The 26,210-nt window shown below is 33.1% G+C and overlaps 1 protein-coding gene across 2 annotated transcripts in view; it reads right to left on the bottom strand.

The window, feature by feature from the left end:
• Positions 1 to 26,210, bottom strand: part of LOC128672433 (homeotic protein antennapedia) — a 172,395-nt gene that overhangs the window by 92,698 nt on the left and 53,487 nt on the right. Inside the window, exon 2 of one of the 2 annotated variants that reach the window (XM_053749577.2) lies at positions 6,376 to 6,426. The exons of the other annotated variant lie outside the window; for it this stretch is intronic. The gene's annotated coding sequence lies outside the window, so the exon portion shown is untranslated. The remainder of the gene's footprint in view (positions 1 to 6,375; positions 6,427 to 26,210) is intronic. 2 annotated transcript variants of the gene reach the window in all.

Raw genomic sequence — 26,210 nt, 5'->3', positions numbered from 1 at the left:
AAATCCTCTTTAATCCAAATTGTAAATCTTGCAAATAAATTATTCTATTCTAGTTATTCAAAATTAATTATTACTGTTATAATTTAAATCGTAGAAAGAATTTAATCGAATCATATTAAAATTGCCAGTAAAATATAATTCACAAAAGCTTAATTCGGTTTCATTTGAGAGCTGACATTTAAGGAACATAAAGCTCATTCAGGTAAGCTTTTAAACAATGCTATTGTAAAAATAACAAAAGCTAGGAATTGGGTCAAATAAAGGTAGATTTACAACCCTTATTGTCACCGTTGTGCAGTAGCAGGTATGTTTACGCAATTTAAAAAATTTGCATGACGTCGAGCTTTCACTTTTATTGTATAAGCTTCAATAGATGTTTAGAAACTTAACTTTTGAAAATCCGTTTCACTTTTTTTTGATAACATGACGATAAATCATAAAAATCAAGAAGTGTAAAGCAGTTAGTACTGTCTTTCTCATCCTCGCGTGTTCTCCGTTGTATTATCGGCCGCGACGTCCCGAGTCCTGGGTACGCGCAAAAACGAAACAAGATTTTAAAGAATCTACTGTTATTATACTACCAGCCGCTTATTGGTACGACGTCAACCTTATTTAGAAATGCTGTTGCCGCCATCACCAATGAAGGCTTTTTACACCATATTTATGTCGGAAGATATCATATTTGTTTTATCTATGGAAGACATCCACGGGAGGTTAGAGCAATCCTATTCTAACTAACCATATATGTCATTCTATGAAGTGAGGTAAGTATATGGCTTGATTAAAACGGAAATAATGAAAACATGACTTAATAAACAGACTAATTTGACTTTAAATTTTTGTTATTGTTTTTATTGATCACCACTTGCTTCCAGGGAAGGAAAACATCGCAAGGAAAACTTCTAAAAAGACCTGAATACTTCGGAGTATTTCAACGTACTATTATTAGTAAGTTTGCAATTTTCATTAGGAATGTGGAAGGGATAAAAATTTCTTAAAATAAAAAAGTTAGTACGTACTAATATTAGATAGTAGTAGATATTATAATTGTAAATGTTATTAGAAAAAAAAAAGATAAAAGCCGTTTTGTTTTTATTTCATAACATACAGTCATTTATTTACATAGAGACAACAGTTTCTAAACTTTTTGTCATCGCATAAGTTTTTATGAAATCTTGCCATGTTGCCAAAAGCTTCAAAGCTTTTAAGTTTAAGCTGCCGTAGCGACATCTGTTCACTCAATTCAAAAACATTTCGCTAAGGGTGAAACAACCCTCGCAACTTTATAGTAGCATTCCAACCCTCAACGCACCCCAAAAGCTCCCTCTGCAAAAGCTCCGCAAGTAGCGCCACCTCTGGAATGGCGCTGGAACTTCCAAAAGCTCGTTTTAGTTCCAAATAATTCCGTTTTTCCCATAGCGGCAGCAGCGTCAAAGATGCTTTTGAATGAGGAATTTTTCGGTTCGAAATTGAGGTTTCTGGTTTTGCCGCTAGGGTTGTGTTTTGACTACTGCGATGGGAAATATAGTGTATGCAAATGAAGGCGTCATTACGTGGTAATTTATTTGAAACGAATGACCACTTTGCGGCTTGGTGCATCGCACTGTTTGTGGAGACCCTGACCTTATATCGCCAATTTATGGCCTGTGGCAGTTGGCCCCTTACGTAATAGGTACTGTTGTGTCTCGGTTTGCGTGATTCCTATTCCTAGTTTCAGGGAAAGTTACATTGAATTATGAATTTTAGCGATATTAAGATTTTGGCTATTAGACTGTATTAGATTTCAAAGATTTCTTAAAAACGTTCTGTTGTAAATTACGTACTTTAAAGATATTGAAATTTTAGTAACTTATTAGAATGTTCTACTTATTGAAATTATTCTGTTTTGGGAATAAATTGTTGTTTGTTAATTATAGTTAGGTTTCGAAAATTAAAAAAAAAAACGTATTTCATAACAATTTTCCCCATTTGACTACAAATATAGTAGTTACTTTCCTTTCGAACGTTGCATCTCCAAAAAAATACTTCTCTTTTATGACGTGTGCGGTGACGAGAGAGATGTTACAAGGTAAATAAATCGTACGCAATCGTTACGTACGAATTAATCAATGTAAATCAAAAAATCCTTAACACATTAAAATTTATAGGTACGTTCACAACTCCAGCATAACACCGTTCGAGTTATCATTCTGCGTTTATCTCGCAGTCAATTCGAAAAAATATGATAATCTTAAATGTGCAGGTCTTCTCATAACTTATAAAAAGGTGCGCGTTCTCGATTGAGTTCTTATCAGGATCTTCGCAAATAAAGACATGAACATAGCGTATTTATGAGCTGAAACAATATATTTGTAAGTACTGAGATTTATGGAGACAGAACCGGCGTGTACGCACGCCCATGCCTCTTGGGGGCGAGTTTTAAGGCCCTCATACTTGTACTGTTTAAATATATTGCGTATATTGATATATGTAATGTTTTTCAAGCTTTTACGACTTACTTAATTGGGGGATATTATTTTATGTGATCTAAAATGTTGGGATAGGTCTCAAATTTTAAATTTTGCTACGCTTGCCAAACCTCCATACATATTTCTTAGTTTTGATAAGAACAAAATTGCGCGATGTACGATTATTCATGTAAACATGGCATGTGATTTTACCTGGAGAGTTAGAATAATTGATGCAAGCGCATGCAACACAATCATGTGTATTTTAGTTAGCTGATTCATTAATTCATCATTTATTAATTATCCCTTGGATCCGGTTTATTTTCATCACAAAAACGACATCTTTTGCGAGGTAATTTGTCGCACAAATATGAAACAATAAAACAAGCTTCGTGACACTAATTGAAAGATTGGAATCAAATAATTTATCCGATTGCAATTTTAATATTGACGAGTAATTACTCCAGCAGTTGACATTTAATTACTATTCATACGTCGTTAATTAACAACATGTATAACTATGTAAGTACATAGTTAATGTTCGAATGCTTGACGCTGCTCGTAGAAAAAATATTGACATTATTTTGGCTCTTCAATATCATTTAATTTGGCATGCACTGTTGGTTTTTCGTTGAGGTAAATAAAAGCTCTCACACAAACTACGCAACGTTCGTGCAAATGCGTCAATATTTAAGTTCGGTGATAGTGTGTATCCGGCATAACACGTACAATTTGTTTTATATGCATGCCATTTTAGTAAGTACGAATTATAGAATGAATTTGGTATGAATTATAGAATAAATAGTATATATTTTGTTTCTAAAACTCCCGAACATGCATGTGCCATTTTCTGACTTATCTCGATGTATATTTTTAGACGTCATGTTTATACTCTCAACGAAGCAAAAACTCGAATTATCTTTTTGCAATGCGCATCACCTACGGGAAACGTGTTGAAAAGTATAGTCGGACGCATGACAAGTTCCTTACATGGATCATAATACCAGGGTTATAGCGATGAATTTTCAATAATTTTGGGCAGGTTGATTTGCACAACTCGCTAAATAATTAATTGGACAATTTTCGAAGACATATCGCCGATACTACTGCAGCAACTACATGTTCGACCCACCACTAATAACTCGACAATCAATTACAATGTAGATTAAGGACAGGTGGTTTTTACGGGAACTCCAAAGTCGTGTCGAAAAGTAGCACAGTAAAATGATATGAAGGTCATGGATTCGATAATACTTAATAAATACAGTAAAATATTTAGTTCAAATAACCCAAAATCTTTTGAAAAGGACCGCTATTGACCGATAGATACTAACTAAATATAGTGATTGATAAAAGTTACCCCAGGAGATCAACTTTATAGCTAGGCTATATAAATCAGAATAGGTTAGAATGATATGATAAAAATAAGAATGAATGCAAAATTGAATACATTTTTGCAACAAAATTCTATAATGATACAATTATGTAACCAAAATAATAGTTAGTTACTTCTAATTTAGTCACACAACTAATTCTGACGCAGTTCTAACGTAAATCAACGCTGTCAATAGAATATTGTAACTCCATAACAAAGACTGAAGAAAACTAACAATAGTGGTGCGAATGTTACACTTGGATATTACAATAATGGTATCGATTATAATTTGCGTGCGATGCGGTACGAGATACGGGCGGTAGGCGACATGTAAGCGACAGGCGGGCGGTATCGGCGTTGCGATCGCCTGCGCAGACCGCCGCACAATGATATCGTGGCGCTACAATCGCTAGCCTCTCACGCCATTACGATTGGTGCTCTCGGCGAATAAACACCTATTTATGGAGTTGACTATCCTTGCACTATTTTCTGAAAGGTGTTAATTTGTTACGGCGGGTTATTGTATTTTAATTTTTTGTGTAATGATTGACTTCTTTTTTTTTGTGTTTATCCTTTTAACAAACATATATAAAATTAAATAATATTTATTAAACCAAATCTTTATCAAGATTCAAGGCTTTTGAAGGCGAGACATTGCCGACAAAACATAAAAGGTAAAGGGACCGCACACGTTACATATTAAAATAGAACAGAGTCGATTCAATTCAAATAAAACTATGCAAAACGCCAAGTGGAATCTTATTCCCATGCCTCATTTCTACTTAACATTCGTAATTCAAAGACCATAAACGAAGTTCACCGTTTAATTCTAACACTTTTAAGTTATAAGATGTGGCGATTTTGCTATCTTTTTCCATGTCCATTATGAGTCATATACTCAGCAGATGTCAAAACGTGCGTACGAACTAGGCAGTCTTATCTTAACCTCAATCTTTTGCAAGTACTTAAAGATGCCGGTTTTTTTGATTGACAGCTTTAGAGTTAAATGGTGGTCAAGTTACTCAAGTGATATATTCATAAGCGACATTTTTATTCTCTTTCACTTCACTGCACTGCCTCGATCCACATTAGTAAGGACACTTCAAAATTTAAAGTATCATTAAAAATTGATTATTTAATAACTTCATCTCTGATATTTGCTTTAAGATGTAAATCATCATTGAACATTGTTTATTTAGTAATTTCATCTGGTCTGTCCTTTTTATAATAATATTTTCTGTAGACTTTATCTTGACCTGTCTTCTTTATAGAGTGATATTCTCAGAGTCCTACTCCCAAATAGCACTATTATGCATATCTGTCCATAGTCCAAGGTTTGGTTTAATAAACGCAACTACGTCAATAAAAGTCAGCGTCGGACCATACACATGTCCCTCTTTACCAGCAGGTGTACCTGCCTATGATATATTCTTAGGGTTGACAAAATAAAAATATTTACAGGAGAAACTTACTTATATTTCAAACGCGTTTGTTTTTAATTATTGCGATATCGCTTGCTATAAAGAATTTTTGACTTAAAATATCATAGGAGTGAAGCTCGGTGGCGACACTAGTGAATTATAAATTAATCAAATTACCACAACGACTAATGCATCAAACGCGACATAAGCGAAGCAAACACGGCTCGCTGAAAAATTGCAAACTCGCGTAATCCGATTTCATGGCGGAATACCGTTGATTTACGACTGCAACTTGCAGATTTACTGCAAAAACTTTGAATTAAAACTGCTAAACTGGATCGTGACAACCCTGATGTTTTTACACTTTGTATTACGTAAATTTCAAAGACAAGGTCCGTCTCAGCGATTTCATAGCAATATTGAATCGTACTTATTGGATGTATTGAATTTTCTCGCGACTATTTTGCGTGAATTTTATATGGTATCTTTTGGGCAAAGATAAATTTCTAATTTATATCTTTCCTATTTAAACTTATATGGAACTATGAACGTAAACACGGTAACTAGTTTTGTTAATCAATATTCTTTTGTTGACTTTCTACTATTCTTTAATTGTTACATTTGAATTTATATTACATTTGAAATTTGAATAGTAAAAAATCTTTTTTTTTGTTCACAAATTAGTTCAAATACACGTTCAAAACCAGGGTTTATTATTTTTCTTTATGTATTGAGGCTTAGCAAAGATTTTATTTAATATGTTCCTAAACAGGTGTTTCACCACGTTGTTGTTGTAACATTGTCAAGTCCATAAACCGGGTCGTTCTTTACAATAATTGAACAAACTAACGCCAATCAAGGCATCCGGCTTTAGAAACCTCGTTTAAACTTCACTTGTCACTTCAACGAGTGGTGTAAACGTCAATCTAACACGAAAGCCTACAGTCGAGTGTTTAACGATGCAATAATTTGCATAGAGGGCCATTGCAGTGAAACTCGACCTATTCTCACGTCCGTCTCTCTAACCATCTGCGTTCCCTTTAAGGGTACAAACTCTTGTTATGTGAACTTTTGTACTAAATTTCTGACATTATCTACATTTTCAACTAGTTTCTAAACTATGTCACCTTACCATTTAATGTCGTCGGTTTTTATTAACGGCCTCTTAATCTGCACGGCTTACCTGTGAATAAAAAAAATGCTTTAATATGTGGCATGAAAGAAAATAAAAATATTTCAAAAATGAAATCAATTAAGGCAGGGCGCACATAAGTGCAAAATCGGCCGGTAACCAGCAATACAGCAGGGAATCGGTACGGGACGGTCGGCTAAGCCCGGGCGCGCAATCTGACGTTTATGAGTGCCATAAAAACGCTCAAGTAGTGACTTTTACTACTTGTTTAGTGAACATAAATGTCTTTGCCTTCCCCGCGCTCAACGTCGTCCGTATTTAAAAGCGCACAGTTTCGTGCTGTTTTGCTCCTTTTGCCCCTTTTTATTTACTGTTACTGTACTGTTATGCAACTGTATAATGCTTTGGTTACTTTTCAGCGACAATTTATGGGTGTCGTCTTTTGTCTTTATTTTAGTGCTGTGAACATGTTCACTTTAAGTTTTATTTGGAGAATATTTTGTATTGCGTCAAATGACAAATTGTGTTTTAAGAATGCAGTATAATTTTGCAATTCTCGCATTGCGGCTTCTTTTACTACTTATTATCCTAAAAATAGTTTAAGTAATCGAGCCAATAAAATTATGCATACGTTATGGTATAGGCTCAGTATACGTATTTATATTTCGTCCTGAATATTTGGCCGTGTTGTAGGTACAGTTCAGGCCACCCACATACTAGAGTTGCCTACATACCAAGTTATTGCAAGCCTGTCGAAGAATAATAATGCTGCTGCTGATCCATGTATTCAAGGCTGTTCGGACAATAGAAACTCTTGATTGCTTTTTGTCCTTTCTAGTCCATGACGCTGTTCACTAAGTCTAAAATTACGCAACACACTAGCTATAAATAGAGACGACGCACAGTGCAGGATTTGTATCTAAACCTTAAACCTACAATACAAATTTTGTTAATACTCAATGTAACATTTATAATGAGCAAGATTGAAATCAGTAAACCTAAAAGATTAAATCTAAAGCTTTCAGATTGTATGAACAGATTCGATTTTCAAATCGTTTATTCTTCTTGGACCTTTTTATTATATGCAGTACGTGACCTGTCGCAATCTGTAACAGGCTGTCAATCAACATGATAAATTATGTGAAGGGCAGGATTATCATCCATATTCTACAGCTCATCAACGCAGTATGTTTAATTATAACTAAACATACTGAGAAATTTTCTTACCACCCTTTTGCTTTATTGCTCATCGCCACATTAAGTGTCTATTGTTGAGCGCTGTATTAGCATATGTGATACAATAGCTTCAGTCACGTCACTACGTTTTTGTCTAGCATTTTTCTTGTCTATTGTACCTAACTTCTTATGTTGTCACAGTTTATTCCAGTGGTAATTTTTCAAACCATTATTTTTATTTCTTTTCAAATAAAAATAATGGTTTGAAAGTCGTGTTACGAATTTGCCTTTTAATAATCATTCTGAAAAATATAAGTTTATGTACCCATGTTTTAATAAATTATCTAAATAAGGTAAAAAATATGGCTTGCTATCGTGACACATCACTATATTCTCATGATTCTTTATAGCTTATAGAATAAACAATGGTGTACTTCCTTAAAAAAAAATGTTCAAAAGTCAATTGACCTCGTTTATCCCAACGGGCAAGTATTATGCATCTGTGGTGGTCAACGGCCTGGGTAAGACCTAAATCCATCACTTGCTATTCTCAACCTGTATCCAGCACCAAAAGAAAGTCCTTCGTATACCATAGTAATATATTCGTCTGCCAACGATGCATTTGTTTTCGCCACAAATTAGACAATTAGGAGTCGCGTGGTGACGTTAAATCTATTAAATTAAACCCGGGTACGCATTGGTCACCTACCGCCGCGGTTTTTAATCGTATGTATGCGACGTGCGATCCGACGCGACATTTCGCATATCAATGCGAATTGATGAAAAAACAAACGCGTGTCGAACAGGAGTTATATGACGGTTCTGCTTTTGAAATTAATTGCTGTATTTCGAGGAATAATTTATTGTTGTTTATTTTGGTGGCTGTGTTTGTTTAATTCCGTGGTTTATGGTAGACGCGTAATGAACAAACGATAATACCTACGGTATTTCATGTGCTGCTTCAAGTTTATTAAAAATCAGAAAATATTTTCAACGTATACCTAATCACCTTTATCAATCAATTTTATTATTCTGCAGAATAACGTCACACTACCTTTGACTCTGCTGGTTATAACTAACATAGTGTACCTTTGGTAAGTCCGTGGTTCCAGTCAGTGGTTCCGTCCTAGAATAGGACTAATCCATAAATAAATTAATTAAAATCCGTAGATGTCGTACGAGGCGACAAAAATGACACGCATTCTTGGTCTAATAGTAGACTTGTAGAGAATACCATAATGGCGTAGTCAATTTTTTTTTCATTTTATAATTATTTTGTGCGATAAAATTTTTAAGTTGAATATAAATGGAGTGAATAGATCGGAGGACATTTGTGACCTAACTTAGCATTGTTTTTCACTTGATCGCGTATCGTAAAGTACGGAGTTTAAAGATATTTTATCTAGTGTAAAATTCTTATTGTACATGTACCCAAACAGAACATGTTAAATGGTTTGATATATTTATGTCGCATGACGGTATTTTGACCGTCCGAAGTGGCACACGCTTCATCAAGCGCGAGTCGGATTGGCGTTGATCTATCGGCAAATTGTACTTCCTTGATGTTGTTTTGTGGACAAGATTAAACATTATATATTATATATTTTGAAACACATTTGTAAAAAATAAAAAATATATTTTTAAGAGCCTTTGTCAATAAAAAAATACGTACTGTTACTTACTGGCCATAAATTTTATTGTTATTTGAAACGTGGTGTATTTTTTGTATTTAGATTGATCTACACTACACTAATATGATAAAGATACAAAATTACAAAAGCACACTGCTTAATAATATGTAAGTTTGTGAGTAGAAGATATTTCCCGAATCCTACAATTTAAGGAGATCCCTATCCCTTGAAGATTCAAGGCAAGGGTGAATACGCACAAATAAGAAAGAGAGAAACTAATTAAGCTACAATCTACAATCAGTCTAACATCATTATCAGAAGGTAAGCTTTAGATGTGGAGAATGCGCCGTGGAGCGTGACGGTGATTGACGTTGACCTATAAGGACGCATTCACACGTTCATCGTTATTTAAAACATTTTTTTTCAAATCTCTTTTCCATTGTTTGAACTGAAGGTATTCTCAGTTAATTATTTTTTTAAAAGAAATGTTTTGCAGGAATAAGTTGTAAATACAAATATTTAATGATAATTTCGTGTTGGTAATATAATTATTAGTATGCGTTTGAATACTAAGGATGCCGAAGACCGGGCGAAATGTAGAAACAATAGAAGCGGATCCTGGACTTTGGTGCTCTGTGGCCGGGATGTAACCGGGATGACGCCGCGCCCACATGAGAGAGAGAATTAGTAAAACGAGTCAACAGAAAACATTGACAAGGCGAGAGTGTAAGAAGTTATTAATGATATCTAAAGCAAAAGATACATTGTTTAGATCCTAATTATTGGATACTTGTATTCCTAATCTCTGCAATATCAGGAAACACGCATCCACCACATCCTCACAAGATTATTATTACATAGCATACACGTAGGGGTAAGTATGCAAAAAAACAAGAATATACTTACTATCCAGTCAATTTTTCAAAACCACGTGTGAACATAACATACACTATCTTATCTGCCTTGAATACAAAATATTTCACTATAATACCTCGGCTAATTACCCTAGGAGCAGGCGCCGAGCCAGTTGACTGTCACCACCTATTTATAGGACCGGTTCCCATTGACAAGGGTAATTTGGTTTTGATAGACTAGCCATTCATGAAGCCAGTAAACCAGATTACGATTGTAATATTTATAATGCTGAGGAATATATAAGATTTAAAGATCAGAAATGTTAATGTAAGCTAGATTAATAAAGTTATTAACATTCACATTATTATATAGATAACCTTAATTTTAAGATAAATAGAGAAAAAAAATGACAAATTACGAAACAACATTTGTTTTAATCTATAAGAGATCTATGTAAATAGGGGCGTAAACTCGATGAAAATAAGTAACATAACATGAAACTGGTTGGACGGTGTATGGTGTATACTTACCATGATGAGTCACTCATGATTACATGAGTGGAATGCATTGAAAAGCTTGAAACATAGTGAACAGTTCTCTGCAGAATACTGAATATTCAGCTTCTAAATTACTACGTACAAAAGCTACAGAATAAAAGACACCAGTGTGACCACAGCCGCTGCACGGTCGATCGGTTGCTTCCGAGCAATCCAGACTGATTTAAATGTTAATCACCAAGTGTCGAAATTATTAATTACCGCAGACATCACTGCGGGACGTTACGCATGCAGATTGGCGCGCTAACGAATGATTAACTATGTATGTGCAGGCGCAGTTAGATTCGCGGTTTGATGATTTCGACTTGGGATTTGGGATATTGATGCAAAATTGTGATTGAGGGCAACAGTTGTAACCAATAAACCATAATATAACAAACCATCAGCGTTTTCCTAGTGGATGTGAAGATACCAGCAGCTTCGAAGTCGAGGTTTTCTTAAATTTTTAATTTAATTTTTAATAATTTACATTATTAGATACAACCTTTTCATTTTTATTTTACATTTCGTATATACAAAATTAAATGTGACATTTCAATAAACGAAACTTAATTAAGTATTTAATAAAGTAAATATCATATCATTAGATATAAGTTAGCAGTTTGTCTTGGAAGCTAATACTGATTCATTATGTGCAAATACCACACATTAGCATAACGGGTTAAGTAAAATCCGTTACATTTGAAACCGCTTCTATTAATCTTTACTGCAAATATCATTGTAATCTTTAGAAAATATTATCTAAAGTTTGAATTACAAGTAGAAATACATATGTTATATACTGGGCACTGCATTGTGATCATATAAATCTTCTTCAAAATACGAACAATTTAATTTCTTTATTTAAATTTTTACATATTTTTGGAATCAATGATTCAGTATAACCTTGCCTTAAGCTTATTGCTTTTGTTTCTTAAGGCAATGTTAAACTCATCATTCATTCATTCCGATAATATAATATTATAAGTAGACGCGAGTTTCTACATAACTATTGTCCGATTAGAATCAAATATGCATAATGCAGTACAGAAGAAAGTAATAAAAGACAAAGTAGCATTAAATTCCTATGCAATATCAAATGGTGACTTATAAATCTATGCATAGCATCCGAATGCTCTTAAAACATACAATGTTAGTTTAATGCAGTTAATAAATAAAAGACCATTAAACCAAAACAATGCAGACACGTGCTGGCTCGATTTAAATTTTACACACGAACCAGCGTGGAGTTTTAATGGCCATATCTGATGCTCTTTATTTATTGGTTCTACTAGCTTCTATTAAAAATGATCGTTAAACGTGACGTAGGTACCTGACCTGTGTTATCGAGAAATTAATTGTGCCATATTAGTTATTGTAATCAAGTTATTTGATCCAAATTTTCTTACTCTTAAGTTTGTTTTCTTTTAAGTTTTGAGTCGAATCAAAAGTTATAAGGGTATAAAAACTTCAATAAAATGCTTGTCACAGTAAATTTGTTATCGTTAAAATATTTATCTATTAAATAGAGCACAAATAAAACTATAGAATGTACGTCCTGTAAGTAGGTACATAGAAAGCTTTATGAATCATCATTGATGACTTTAACAGCATTTTATCACTTCCCATCGCGTCATGTCTGGAATATTTATTCAGTTATGTTACTCCCGATGTCCAAATCTATAAACTTCATCGTCTATAAATCAACTTTTTATTTACATGCCATAATGATCATGAAAAAACCGATCACCGAAAACCTAAGGGAAAACGTCGACTTACTTGGCCAAAATTTCTTTTAGACTCCTTATTAGTTCTTGAAGTCATGAGAAATGCCATTGAAGAGCTTCCCGGAAGCCGATTGGTGTCATATCGGTTGCACAGGCCCTACATTAACATTCATGGAACAAATGATCCAGGAGTTATCACGTAGCGAATAGAATAGAGTAATAATATTTTATGACCCCTTGTGCGCCTTACTGGTCCGAGACATCGGTGTTCGAATTTAAAACACTAACATTCTGATTGGCGGAGTGGCTGGTGCCCTCGAAGTCTTAATTAATTTTGGATTTGATAAGCAATCCTTATCTATTTCAGTTCTATTTAAAGCGAATTTTGTGGGTCTTTGTTATCCTATCTATTCATGTAGTCTGCCAAAGTCAATGAATCCACATGAACCTTGCTCGTGATTACCAGCTTATTTTTGATATTTCATAACTATCCCTTTCATACTTTCATCATCAATTTTTTGATCTGTATCTGTGAAATAGACGTAGATAGGTATTGTGATTTGTTAAAACTGTTATCAAATTGTAATCTCAAAATGCATTTAGCTTTCTTCCGTCTGTAACAGAATAACTTAATCTACCCAGTTGATAGAATGCAGTTTTGTCTTGTTGTTTTAGTGTAGGTAGCTGCAGTGCATAAAGCTTGCGTGTTATACCAAATGCTTATTTGGTGCATTGTTCATTTGTACCGTTAGCAACATAATTTCTGTGTCCTATTATATTCGTATAACGTATTGTTATTTAAATATCTAGCTGAATTTACAAATGTTAAGTATAGCGTGGGTTTGAATATTTTAAAGACTCATTTTAAACCAAGAATCGAAAAGCTAATTAAAGCGTATAACATGAAAATTGATAATTTCAATTGATCATCTAAACTACACTTACATTCCCACTTATATACATAGACCACCGCGCTATACTGCGTTAGTGCCTATTTGTTAGGGTTTGAGACGCTCTAGAGCTAAATTCTAAAAAGTTACAAAATTTAACAACTACGAGACCACAGACAGAAATACAAATACACAAAGACATTTAACTAAAATACTATACATAGATACAGTATGTACGTACACTATGCTAATTCATAATAATAAACGATTTTACTACAATGACATATATGTTCAAAAACTAAAACTAATGTGACGACATTAGTTTTAGTTTTTGAACATGATATGTCAGATCTGCTATCTGTACCCACCCTAGATTAGAACATTGCCTAGACCGTGGCAGGCAGCTTGCATATGTTCAAGTGATTTTTCACGGGTACGGAACCCGTGTTCAAAGGGCACGCAGCCAGTGTCGCAATCACGATCCTTGATCACGACTGGTCCTCCAATATTTATTTACCCTCAATTCAAATACTATCTCCACCCATTACAAACTCTAAACCTTTAAAAATAAGGACGAACACAACCGCAAAACGCGGAGCAAATTGTTTCATTCAAGAATTCAACTTTAGCTTTATAGAAACTAGACTTTATTACGCTGATGATAAAGAAATTTTAGATGCAGATATAAATGGGTTAGATAGCAAAATGTCTCTAGACCGTGTCGCTACTAGACTTAAATGCATTAAGTTTGTAGCACAGATAATAATCGTTGCGAATGCTTTGTTTAAGATAGAGTTGTTGTACTTGATTTATTTTTGGTCAAGTTTTGTTGGATTTAGCTCTAGAACAAAGCAAATTATTATTTATCTATGCAAAGAATCAGACCTAGATGTTAAAAATAGGAGAGTAGACGAAATTCAGTTTATTTACGTAATTCTCAAGTGCATACTGGTCACAAAATACCTCAAACCCTGTAAGTCATTTAGATGTCTATTTCCATATTTTTTATATTCTTGTTTCAGAAGTTTGAGAGAGAAGTATGAGAGTTTAATAAATAAATAAATAATTCAACGTCTAATTATGTGTTAGTGAGATATATTTTTATAATTATGCGGAAAGAGAGAGGGGAGGCTTTTGCCCAGCAGTGGGACATGTTATAGCTATAAAAAAAAACCTGCGGAAACTATCTTCCACCAATATGTAATGATTATAATTTTTGAAAACATATATTTTCCATATGACCTGGTAGCAGAAGTAAAAACTCGAAATTATTTCAGTTTACGCCAAGTAGCGAACTAAAGACTGCTACTAATAAAATACGCAACGCGCAAACGCATGTCGCGGTATGTGTATCGATAAAAAGTAAATGTTAAAAGTCTAACTACAGTTCACGTCAAACTATTACGACTTGTAATGTTGACGGATCGAATACGAAATGAAGTCGAAAGAGCGATTGAGGATATTTTAAATACAATTCGTTTTGGACTCTTTTCCTAATTTGTGTTTATTATTTTTTAACGAAATATTGGTTGGACTTTTTGAACATTTCCATGTTTATAAAACAGATGTAGGTACAACTAATCTCAGTCAAATGAAGCCACAACCGGTAGGTTGTGTAGGTAGAGTTATTAATAAATAAATTATATATGGACACACAGAGTTAGGCTCAAGGTAAGTTCGAGACTTGTGTTATGGAATACTAAACGATACTATATTTTTATCTTACTTTTATAGATACATATTATTTGGCGCGTACTTCTTTTATTTACAATTTTTATTTATTAGTAACTTGCTTTGTATATTATCGTTTTAGTTCCATTTTGGTGCCGGGAAATGTTATTTTCTATATAATTATTAGTCTGGGATGGGATGACCTGTTTCCAGTGGTTTTTAGTTGTTCTTAGAAGACTTACCAGTAAAACAAAACTATTTTAAAGTACCTATTTCATTCATTCGTTCATTCATATTTTAGAATGGCAAGTATTCTACACTGCACTATTCTATTCTACATTACATGCTGGTTTGAGAGCGAAAGAAAAGTATACAATGTGCCAACTGCTTCTCCTTCCGCGCACATCGTAAAAGCCAATCAAGGGCAAGGCCAGTAAATTTACCAATAAGCCAAACTAATGCTAAGCGTAACATTCAAGATTCGCAACATTCGGCTCTGTTTACCCCGTAATGCATAATATTGTATCTACTAAGTTATATCTGCAGTGTAACAACTACGTATATATATATATATATATATATATATATTATTTTGTCTATTCTTTAATCGAAAGTATAAAGTTCTCTCTCTCTATCTAAATCACAAAAGTATTCCTAATTAACTTTCCATGTTCCCACCTTAGTTTCAGAGAGAGAGGAAACTCGCCTAACCTGGTTTATTAAAATAATTTCGGAGAAGTGCGTGAGGGGCTTCCAAAACTGTATTTTGTCACGCAAAGCAATAGGAAAAACTTATACTTGCATGTGTAAAAAGAAAACACGTTCTTAAGCCGTTGTGTTAAGGTTCATATTTTGGTTATTACATTGCATTTTGAGATGGTCAATGTAGGAGCGTTTCGGAAACCTAATCAGTAATGTTGTTGTCCCTCTGACTTATGACTACGATATGCTGTACTATTCATAGATAAATTATAATTACTTATGTGTCGGTAACATGAAGTAATTATAACTATGAAAATATGGACTCCTGTCTCACGTATCCCAAAATGAGAATGTGAGAAACGGAATGTTTTGCATTTTGACCCAGTTTCGAATATTATATTTTTCTGTGTTTAACCCTTTAAGTAGTAAACTGAAACTTATAACCATTAAGTTTTAAATTTCAGTTTAATAATTTCGGAATATTTCAAATATAGAATCATCGAAAAACATGCAGCGAAGTAGAACAAATTTGTCGCACTTATATACGCCTGTTAAAATACATAGAAGACAACAACAAGCAATAAATAAATTAATGCGACAAAAAATAAACTTATAAAACAGACATGAGTTTGAGCTAACAAATACAAATATAGAAACAAAATCGACCTTTACGACTGTCTCGAACACCCCTTATATCTTTCTCGGGTATATTTCTCAGAGAGCCTGGAGGGGGTTGACATAGACAAATGATGCGACGCGAGCGCCCCTGGTGGCGGCGGGATGAGTTATTGCCACCAATCGAGAGCATCGCGCTCGCGGCCATTTTTAATTTTTAGGGGTTGTGTACCCCTATGAGGATTAAGTGAGGGTGCGTGCATTGACGTTTTACGATAAGTATAAAAAATAGTATCTTGTAATTAATAGATAGATTTCAAGAATTTATAATCATTAGGATTATTTAAAAAGCAAAGCATTATTATGTTTTTATTTAGCCAAACCATGTAGATACCAATTTTTTAAATAAACTTTTTATTTATAAATTTGGTTCAAAGGATTATTTATTATGTCAACATTCTGTAGAGTCTGTACATAACAGCGTGTATATGCTAGTAGTACTTAAATAAATAATATTTCCAAAACTTTTATTCTAGTTAGAAGTATAAAAATAAGCAACAAAGTATAAACGTCGTCGGTTCTGATATAAAAAGAACTAAACCATGCAAGTATTTTATCATAATCATATTTCGCATAATTGACTGTAATAATTCCGTTGGATTATTAGTAATAAGCTACCGTTTTATAAAGTGTAAAATGTTTGAAGAACTGCCCATTAAAATCAAGTTTAATGCCCCATAAAAACTAATGCGCTCATAATCGCCGATTCAACAAATTGAACCATAAATGAACATCACTGTTGACATAAATCACGCCCTCTAATGCCGCCATATTGAACTACGGCACTTTTGTCGCTTCACTATCGTCTCAATCTCGCTTGAATGATGAACGGCCAGTTTTATTGCGGTTATACGCTTGTTTATTTACTACTTTATAATAGAATGTCAATAAACAACACTGATAACCGACTCGTGCAATAAAATAATAATAAAACACGACTTTTATGGCGCGCGGACGTAGCGCGCTCCTGCGGTGAATTATGGAATCATTTAAATCAGCGACATCTAGCGGTGAATAGGTAAATGACAGTCGAAATTCGAATTTGAATGCGGGAGGTTCACATGTCGTTGTTTTTTTTATCGATCATCTGAATTGTTTTATGAGCCCTTATAGACAATGTAGTCTAAATAGGAAAAATGCAATTAGCATTCAGTTAACAAGTCAAGATCATTTATCAGGCGACGGAGCATCAATAATTCATTGCTAATAACAGAGAAGGATTGACGTAATTAGTGCAATTACCAGCCCACCCAGTGTGTGCCGCCCCGGCGTTCAGTGTTTGTAATTGAATTTATTTATCGCTGTTTATATGTTAGTAGTGAAACAGCATTATCTTAAAGTTTTTAGACCTATTGTTCATACAACATAACCTTTGATTCAAATGCAATAATTACTTAGTTTTAATAAAATTGATGATTAGTCAGGTCGTTTATTAAATAAGCCGTTAATAGAGTTATTGTAAATTATTAGACTTATTGTAAATTATTTATGCAAAACGGAACTTAGTTGTAGTTAGGACTCATACTAATTAGTATAATCTATTTAAATATTCTGTTATACTTTCGTTATCATAGTAGAGCATCCGTCGGATGTTCGAAAACCTTATTAGCATATTTGATTTTTATTAGAAAAATAAGGAAATAAACCATTATCCTATCGGTTTACAAATATTTATGTTACCGTATATATATGTCATTTATTTTAATATATTATTTCAATATATTCTATCTGTGTGACAAACTTCATTGAAATCTGTTTATAATTTTTGTGTGAAAGAGTGACATCCATTAAATCTCCCACAATAAGAAATATATTTGAGTACTTATATATTCGCAATGAGAATTTAATGAGCCTAATACTAACTATTGAAATTACAAAATTATAGTTTGTATAATAAACTCCTAATAATCTGTTGGGTTCATTTTAAGCTACCCTTGCCCTTCCCGTGTTCGAATTTAGGTCTACTTTGAGGAATGTACACAATTAGTGGGGTGAAAAATTAATGTGTTAAGTTTTGGATAAGAATGCCTTCCAATTAATTGTTTATGAGCTCAAATACGGACCTTTGGAGTCATTAAAATAGTTACATGTATTGTATGGAAAAATATCGACTCTTTACCTAATACTGTGAATTATAATACAGAGCTAAAGAAATCAAATACAAAAAGCAATGTACTTATTTGACGTATGTTTATATAATAAAAATCATTCATTTAGTTTTATTTCTCGAAACAGTTTTATTATTAATGAAAAAAGTACATAATTTATTTACTTTTAAGATATTTTTGTATTATGTCATAAACATGAGTGCATTTTAAGAGTAACATTTTGTTCTGTTCTTATCGGTAACACAAGAAGTTCATAAGTGGACAAAATATATATGCAGGGTAAGCGAGTCATCTTTATCTAAAAGTCATTAAGCATTTAATGATCTTTTTCAGATTGCCCTTATATAATACTTCTAGTTACCTGTGTATTGGATGATTATCTATATATGAGAATAAAGTTTCGTTGAGTTAGTATCCCATAAGTCTTGAACTTATTTTGGAGTTAACTCAATCTGTGTAATTTTTCCCTATATATAAATTTATAACTCTTTTCCCTATATATAAAGAAACGGGGTATTTATCTATCCAAGTTATTGTACATTATGTGGTAACAATTACACATCCATTAATCAGAGAGTCTCCGACAGTTTATTGCGCCTCCGGCCCTCAGCGGTTGCAACCCTTCGCCTGAATAACACCCTTTCAGCCTCCTACTTAGTTACAAGTTCACACTTGATTAGCTGCCTTAGTACTAAAAGTTACGTGTTTTATTACTTTCAGCCATAATTTAGCTAATTGTGAATCTTGTATTGCATGTGTAGAAAAAAAAATCCGATGTTATTAAAAAAGTGTAATTTTCTATGATTGTGTGGTTTTCAATTAATATGATAAAGTACATTTCTTTTCAGTGAATACTTATATTTGTTTATAAATTATAATTTAAAGCGTGAATATGCAAATATACGTGTATACCAAGATTTTTATTATATAAACATTTTTTTAATTGACCAACTGAAAAAAGTGTTTGTTCAATAAAACTCTTAATTTTATCGTTCACACTAATTTTCGTTATACTTTCTTCTAAGAGACAGATTAAAACTGTAATTTGAGAACTCTTATTTGCCACTCTAATTCAAAGTAAAATTTATCTATCTACTCCACTCGGGAACAGGCAACGTGAGCGCAACAACGGACATTAATAATTTTGGCGGGAACAAATGACGCGCCTGATTAATGATTTACGCGCCCAATTCCATGTCCAGGCACACATGTGAGCCCGGTACGCACGTATGACGTCATAGATTAAAGCGAATGTGAATATGTGCGAACGTAGAAAATCAGCAAAATTTTCCTTTATGCTTGCATTTTTGATATACATAATGTACCTTTTGTGACGATTTTTGTGTGCGTGTATTTGTCATATAATAATAATTACTTAATGTATATTTTTGGCTCACTGCACGCCTTGCGCAACTGTTAGTGCAGTGAGTGACTGTATAAATAAATAAAATACCTACTAAGTTATAATATAGGAAAGTTGAGTGTTGCAGTTATAAACTAATTTGAAACTTGCAACTTGCGAAGATTACCATTGTTAGATTACCTTGCTGAATAGGTAGTCGATTTAGTTTACATAATCTAGGTATTACTAATCTTAACTATATGAAATATATTTTTGATGGCATATCATAATTTCGGCATCTTCTTATAATATATTTTATAATTAAAAAATAATATTAATCCTATAATAGCTATCTATTTAATAGGAATGAAATAGTTTTTTTTTTAATATTACATACTTGTGGCCATTTGAAATATAGTTATTTAAAAACTAATCTAGTATTTTAGTCCCAGATTTAATAAAATAATTTCTAATAACACTTGGTAGGTACTTGCTCAAAATACTTCAAGCAAAAACAACTTTCCAAACAAAAATCAATGTTAAGCTTGTACTAGCGTTTGTATAGATGCGCACGGGCACTAGATTAACTGACATAGTCTACCGCATCGGCATTCCTACAGCACAGTCAGTTAAGATAGCATCAATGCATTTACTCAACATTATACTCCTGGTTGTCGTTTTGTCTGATTTGGACGACGGCCGACTTTATAGTGCATATTAGGGAAAGGCCAAGAACATGAAGTTATAAAAGGTAAATATGCCATTTCTTTGATATTATTAGATCGATGGATGATGCGGACATCTTCCTACTCGCAGCAAAGTCCACTATGCCTTGAAGTAGACTATCGAAATTGTGTGAATGACACACTATTAGCAAATTAATAATATGTTTTTACTAATAAGAAAATAGGAAAATACTCACTCGGAGAACGTCAGAATTGAAAGAAAAGTAAAAGATGAAAGACGAAAATACTAAAGTAAGCGCAAGTTAGCATTGCCACGACTGTCATCCATGAGGATACGACTATGATTATGAAATTTAAATTTAATTTTTCACTAGCTGTCTCCCGCGGCTATTTTTAAACCCTATTATAGTAATTTGGGTGGCGTTTTTTATTTTCAAATATAGATCTTTCGAATTGTTTAAAAATTTTTTGTCTATAAAAAAATTACACTTGTTACGTAGGTACGTTCATAAACCACTAACTTAAAGCCTCTATTTATGTGCGCAAGATTATCCAATGTCTGTTAAAAACAGATTGTTACGAAAGTTTCCTTTCGCTTATTTTGCATCAATTACTATGCACATAATAATTTGCACGTAAGATGCAAAAATAGCCAGCTAAAAATATGGGCAAAACTACGAAAATTTACAAAAAATATATATTATTGCATAAATTTAAAATGTATGAACATATGATAAAATACTTGTCTAGATTTTATATGAAGAAAAGAGAAAAATAAACAATTATATATTAAGGGAGAAATATCACATGAAGTAGGTAATTTTCTATTCTCATATTTTGAACATTGTACAAAATACTAAAAGCCTCAATAACAGGGCACCCCAAGGGCCACTCCGAAGGGTCTGCCAGCTAGACGCTTTCGATGATATATCGCACCCTTATTGATACCCGTTTTAATTTTGTTCCGATATGTGTGTATGCTACCTAAATCATCCTAAATCCCACTCTAAGCCGAGGTCATTGAACTATTAATTGGGCATGTGGTTTGCATTTTTTTTATCAAACTATTTTAATGATGCCTTGTTTGGCTTATTATTGTGTGGCTTGTACGAATTAAATTTATGATTTAGTATTAAATTAACCGTAACAATTTATATCAAATAAGTTAGTAAAATATTATCATTGGAAACATTTAAAAACTATTTTATTAACCAGTTTTAGCACATATGTTGATTTGAAATTAGTGACCGTGCATGTTGAATAAATATGTGACACCAAATATAAATGCCAATTTATTATTGAAATAGTATGTTTGAAATGTATAATTAATCGAAACAAAAATATTATCAACTGCATTTCTTTTCACCCTAAACGCGGATATTTATCTAAGTGGCGGTTTTGCATGAAATTTTAATAAATAAATAAATAATGTCAATAAAATTTTTTTACACAAAATCTTATTACAGTTTTCTGGTCAACTGACATTTGATTTGAAGATAGAACAGCATAGTGGTCACATTATTTTAAACAATTTGATCTTGCATTTTAATACCTACGTGGGGGCTTCGTCAACAATAACCCTCTAAGTCTACCATAAATATTACCAAGCCTGTTTCCCATGGGGTTATGCAGAGACCAGGGATTCCTCTATACTTCTATACTCTTCATGCATGTCAAATCAAATATAAACTTTAGAAATCTAGCTCTCAATAACAACAAAAATCATATCCCAACCAAACCACAATACAACTTTTCTAAGAGTGAATTCTCCAAAAGATTTAGTTGTGGGATAAAATCGGTTCCCATTTAGCATCGGCTCCGATATCACAATACGAAGTGCCAGCCGATTTAAATTTATTTCGACCGTCGGTAACTTCCAATTTAAACCTCTTAATCCTCTATGATGTATGTCGGTATTCAGTCGGATTAAAAGTTCCACGGAAAATAACCGGGAAAACCTTTTCCGGGGTCGGATTGACCCGGGCGGAGCGGGATTAGGACGGGATTGGATATACATAAATCCCGGGCAAGGCTTTAGGGGACGCAATTAAGCGAGATATGTCATTCTGTGACGAGATGAGATACTAATCACGGTTAAAATGTATAATTTATATTCTAACAAGCATCATTGCCACTTCGTGATTTTTGTCTAATAATAAAGTTAATGTTGAAAAGATTCATGATTTAAGATAATAATTTCTAAATACAAGCTTTAGAAGAGGATTCGACTAGATTTTAAAATTTATAATACAAATATAACAAATAGTTGATGGGATCAAAAATCTTGTCTTAAAAATTTTACTCGATATGAATAATGTATCTTATGTTTGGGTAAATACTTAACTAACATATAGAAAACTCAAATTGCAGTAATTTGAGTTTGAAATTGGAATGGCTTGCCAGTTAAAAAAATTAGTAATATAATAAAAATAAACTTATTAAAATTCAGCAACGAGCACGCACAATGGCGGTGGCATGTCATAAATAATTCAATTTCATAGTGATAAAATACGCGTGACCGACGCTCTGCCGTGAAAACTTTTCAGCAATTATGAATATAACAAAAAGCCTGGTCCATCTGACATAGGGCTGGCCAAAAACCGCTTTACCCTGGATTGTGACAAAATTGATTTCGATAATATATTATATTACAGACTTATGTTAACATTTGTTAAAACTTTATTATTTATATTACACTCCCTCTCTCTCTCTCTCTTATCTGAGCGGTTTCCCGGCTTCTTCCTCAGACGATCCAAAAAACAAATAACAAAATGGTAAATTTTGTATTTGTTTCACATTTCTCATCAATTTCTATATTTCTTTACTTAAAATGTAAGTACATAAAATGCGATGTCTATACATAAAATAATTATGGGGATACTGACTAATTGACTACTTAAAGCCAAAAAGTTTTATTTTCGAATACTTGCGCATCACGCAAAATCTACTATGGTTTTCACCGTGGTATAGCATATATATATACTCGTATACCTAGGTTACATCTCGATATACTTAACCGGAGATATTGACATAAGTTACGGGCGGACGCATAAAATAAACGCAGACGAAGTAGCGTGCTAAAGCTAGTGGAGTATAAAACTGAATAGGTACAAATTAATATATTGAAAGTGGCAACCCTGATCGAGCGCGCCGGGCGCAGGTCCTGCCTCGTAACTCATGCATCAGCTTGTAGGGAAGGGTTTCGAGTGCATCAATGACTTATAGTTCGTATTAATGCTACGAACACAATTCCATTTATAATTGGATTATAATATAAAATCAAAAATAAATAAGTATTATACTATAGTAATTATACTACTATTATATTATAGTAATTATACTGTAAATTTGCCTGTTTCAAACTCTATAGTTTGAAACAGGCAATTTTAATTTTTAATTTTAATTTAGTATAATAAGCTCATCATATTAGGCACATGAGAGTACTGATACGGCATCAGAAGTATATTTTTATAATTCAGAACTCCAGTTAGAAATGTTTGGCATTTCAAAATTAAAAAAAAAATGTTTTTATAGTAAAATTTGATAAAACTTTGAAAAAAGCATGCCTGTACACAAGTTAGCAAGAATATTAATCCGATATTTTTCACAATAATTATCAACCAACCAATGAATATGTAACATTCATTCGATATTCCATTGAATACCAGTGTGTATTACATTTTTAATCGAATGCAAGGAAATGGTTCATTGAAGTCGAATGATGAAATAAAAACCATAATTACTGTGTTTACTTCATAGTAAATCCAGTTTAACCGGGTAGAACCAATAGATCCCAGTTGAACGTGTAAAAATTTCATATTTCAAGCCCTAGGTCTAGATATGCTATTCTGAGGAACGCATGCCGGGAAAAAAGTTATTGGATAATGCCTAGTTCACACGAACGTAGTAGGTACATTGTGCACAAATACTAACATTACTTTTAATGAAGTAGGTACTTAAGTACTTACAATGTTAAAATTTGCAGATTTTTTGTGTACTAACCGGAAACGTAAATGAAGACTAGTTTTTAAGTAAAAAGTGTAATAATTATGTAGTAACAATGTAAAGTAACTAATGTCTGAATGTAAATCTGATTTTTCAATTTCAAATTTTTAAGTGGGATATGTTTTAGCTTTAAGAAAAGAGAATACCTATATTATTTATTTTAGTAACAGTTAAAAAAAATTAAATGTATTAATCAACTTTTTTATAATATCCAATATTCAAACCCGTGTAAACTAAGCATTCGGAGAATCATCAATCGAGCCAATAAACTTGTGACTTATTGCGCCGCATCATAATGAATGCAATTAGATGCGCCTGCGCCACCCGCGGACGAGAAACATAAACAATACTAAACGCACGCGCTTTATACTTACATTGTACTGACGAGATACGATTATCTTATGTTAGCCTATGGAAATATATGGCTCCACAGTCCACAATATCATCGAACTCAGATGCGCGAACATTGCGTAGTTTGTATGAATGCTTTATTTACCGCAATGAAAAACGAGCAATGTATACCGAATCCGTCAAATATCGGCGAACTTTTCCGCGATAGTGTGGAGCCGGCTTAACAATCTACAAATCGGATGAACGCCCTTATACTTTTATACTTTATTTTGTACTACTGAGCAAGTGAATAGGCTTGCGGCCCACCTGATAGAAAGTGGTCACCGCAGAGGCTTGTAACACCAGAGACATCACATGAACGTTGCCGACTCTAAATGAATGTTTTCACGCCCTCCATAGAGATTGAAATAAACAACGTTTGACGACCTCGGCGGCACAGTGGTAAAGTGAACCTCTGAACCGAGAGGTTCCGAGTTTGATCCCCGGTCGGGTCATGATGGAAAATTATCTTTTTCTGATTGGCCCGGGTCTTGGATGTTTATCTATATATGTATTTGTTATAAAATATAGTATCGTTGAGTTAGTATCCCATAACACAAGTCTCGAACTTACTTTGGGGCTCAACTCAATCTGCGTGATTTGTCCTAATATATTTAGGTATTTATATTTAACATATTTTTCGGAATATTGAACATGAGTTAATAAAGTACGGACACATAATGATAATCTGGTCTATTTTTATTAGTACAAGTTTTTATTTAACTTGCGATGTTGTAAAAAACTTATTTAATTAGATTAGTAATAATTAACCATTACGCGTCGCTAAATTTAATTTCCGGCATTTTAGTATTAAAACAAAAAAATCTGCTAAGGCAACGCTAAAATGCTAAAAGCTGTTTATCTAGTTTAATACCGATACAATCAATTGATCTATTTTATCAATCGACAATTATTAATTATCATCAGTCATCTTTTATCTACAAATTAGAAGAATGCATTCCATACTTAGTAACCCGGATGTGACGAGCAGCCATTAAAATTAGGGTTGGGCCACGAAACTCGCGGCTAGGGCCGGGCCGAGGCCGGCGCGCCCCGGGCGCTCAAAAAAAAGAGACAAAAACACAAACAAAGAATAACTGCCGGGTAACGATACAGATGAGATGAAAGATTTCTCAATGTCCGAATGGTCTTGTTACTTGTAACTCAATATTGAACTCTTGCTTTTGTTATTCTCATATGAAACATCGATTTTAATGTTGTTTTCTTTTTATTTAATTTTATTGAAGTTCGATTTGCAATTGGCCATAAATGTGTGTGTTTTACATTTTGTTTCTTTTTATAAGTCGATACATTGTCTTTATTCAGATATGAAATGTTTTTAAAAATTCACCTAAATTTTTAAATTTAATTTAAATATTTATCTTATACATTTAAACCAAATTATAAAAGAATCAAAATTGATTATATCTTAATAAACTTT

This window comes from Plodia interpunctella, chromosome 9 (genome assembly GCF_027563975.2).
Source record: "Plodia interpunctella isolate USDA-ARS_2022_Savannah chromosome 9, ilPloInte3.2, whole genome shotgun sequence".
NCBI lineage: Eukaryota > Metazoa > Arthropoda > Insecta > Lepidoptera > Pyralidae > Plodia > Plodia interpunctella.
This window is presented reverse-complemented; position numbering and strand designations above follow the sequence as displayed.